The sequence below is a fragment of the Colletes latitarsis genome, unplaced genomic scaffold, assembly GCF_051014445.1.
Source record: "Colletes latitarsis isolate SP2378_abdomen unplaced genomic scaffold, iyColLati1 scaffold0046, whole genome shotgun sequence".
Lineage (NCBI taxonomy): Eukaryota > Metazoa > Arthropoda > Insecta > Hymenoptera > Colletidae > Colletes > Colletes latitarsis.
The window spans coordinates 55,001-57,500 of NW_027488396.1; the positions used below are offsets into that span (position 1 = coordinate 55,001).

General features: G+C 51.5%; 1 non-coding gene across 1 annotated transcript in view; it reads left to right on the plus strand.

Moving 5' to 3' along the window:
• The first annotated feature begins 2,499 nt into the window (after positions 1-2,499).
• LOC143350933 (5.8S ribosomal RNA) overlaps position 2,500 on the plus strand; it is a 155-nt gene continuing 154 nt past the window's right edge. The window contains exon 1 of the ribosomal RNA XR_013081359.1: position 2,500. This exon is cut by the window's right edge and continues 154 nt beyond it. This is a non-coding gene — a ribosomal RNA (5.8S ribosomal RNA).

Below are 2,500 nucleotides of genomic sequence, written 5' to 3' on the forward strand. Positions count from 1 at the left end.
GCCCAAGGATCTACAGCCGAGGAACGAGACGCCGTCGAACATCGTTTCGCGACGTTCCTTTACGGTTTGAACTTGCGTATCCCGCTTTGCCCGGTGGCGTGTGTGCTCGTCGTCGTGCTCCGAACGAAACGTCCTGATGACGGCGAGGAAGTAATAAAATAATATACATCCTTACGGGTAGCCTGAAGCGAATCGCAAACGAACGACAACGCGTCGATTGTGCGGCCATCGTTGCTCGCGCGACTAACGACGACCAGCCGAGAAGGCTGTAGTTTATCGCATCGATTTCATCGAGCAACCGATGGACGCTGCCGCGTTCGTTCGTAAATGAATGTTATACATACTCACGGATAGCCTGAGGCGAATAATCGCAAACGACGACGCGTCGATTGTGCGGCCATCGTTGCTCGCGCGACTAACGACGATCAGCCGAGACGGCTGTAGTTTATCGCATCGATTTCATCGAGCAACCGATGGACGCTGCCGCGTTCGTTCGTAAATGAATGTTATACATACTCACGGATAGCCTGAGGCGAATAATCGCAAACGACGACGCGTCGATTGTGCGGCCATCGTTGCTCGCGCGACTAACGACGATCAGCCGAGACGGCTGTAGTTTATCGCATCGATTTCATCGAGCAACCGATGGACGCTGCCGCGTTCGTTCGTAAATGAATGTTATACATACTCACGGATAGCCTGAGGCGAATAATCGCAAACGACGACGCGTCGATTGTGCGGCCATCGTTGCTCGCGCGACTAACGACGATCAGCCGAGACGGCTGTAGTTTATCGCATCGATTTCATCGAGCAACCGATGGACGCTGCCGCGTTCGTTCGTAAATGAATGTTATACATACTCACGGATAGCCTGAGGCGAATGATCGCAAACGACGACGCGTCGATTTTGCGGCCATCGTTGCTCGCGCGACTAACGACGACCAGCCGAGAAGGCTGTAGTTTATCGCATCGATTTCATCGAGCAACCGATGGGCGCTGCCGCGTTCGTTCGTATATGAATATTATACATACTCACGGATAGCCAGAGGCGAATAATCGCAAACGACGACGCGTCGATTTTGCGGCCATCGTTGCTCGCGCGACTAACGACGACCAGCCGAGACGGCTGTAGTTTATCGCATCGATTTCATCGAGCAACCGGTGGACGCTGCCGCGTTCGTTCGTAAATGAATAATATACATACTCATGGCTAACTTGAGGCGAATAATCGCAAACGACGACGCGTCGATTTTGCGGCCATCGTTGCTCGCGCGACTAACGACGACCAGCCGAAACGGCTGTAGTTTATCGCATCGATTTCATCGAGCAACCGATGGACGCTGCCGCGTTCGTTCGTAAATGAATAATATACATACTCATGGCTAACTTGAGGCGAATAATCGCAAACGACGACGCGTCGATTTTGCGGCCATCGTTGCTCGCGCGACTAACGACGACCAGCCGAAACGGCTGTAGTTTATCGCATCGATTTCATCGAGCAACCGATGGACGCTGCCGCGTTCGTTCGTAAATGAATAATATACATACTCATGGCTAACTTGAGGCGAATAATCGCAAACGACGACGCGTCGATTTTGCGGCCATCGTTGCTCGCGCGACTAACGACGACCAGCCGAAACGGCTGTAGTTTATCGCATCGATTTCATCGAGCAACCGATGGACGCTGCCGCGTTCGTTCGTAAATGAATAATATACATACTCATGGCTAACTTGAGGCGAATAATCGCAAACGACGACGCGTCGATTTTGCGGCCATCGTTGCTCGCGCGACTAACGACGACCAGCCGAAACGGCTGTAGTTTATCGCATCGATTTCATCGAGCAACCGATGGACGCTGCCGCGTTCGTTCGTAAATGAATGTTATACATACTCATGGCTAACTTGAGGCGAATAATCGCAAACGACGACGCGTCGATTTTGCGGCCATCGTTGCTCGCGCGACTAACGACGACCAGCCGAGACGGCTGTAGTTTATCGCATCGATTTCATCGAGCAACCGATGGACGCTGCCGCGTTCGTTCGTAAATGAATAATATACATACTCATGGCTAACGTGAGGCGAATAATCGCAAACGACGACGCGTCGATTGTGCGGCCATCCGTTGCTCGCGCGACTAACGACGACCAGCCGAGAAGGCTGTAGTTTATCGCATCGATTTCATCGAGCAACCGATGGGCGCTGCCGCGTGCGTTCGCCCGATTGCGCGTGAAGTTACTGTTCGGAACCAAGAATATACGGGTGTATTATACCCGTTTGGTCGCAGCCACGCGCAAAGGCTTTTGAATGTACTGTACGCCCGGCCGTCGAACGATGGTTTTCCGTCATTCAGGAAACAAAAAGAAACTTTTGTCGTCGATATGGCGCGTTCAATCCTCCGTCGATACGCTGGTCGGAGGTGCGAACATCGAATATTTTTAAAGCAAAGAACAAGGAGCATTTTTAAATACAAAGAGAAAAATTGTAAATTGTATATGATT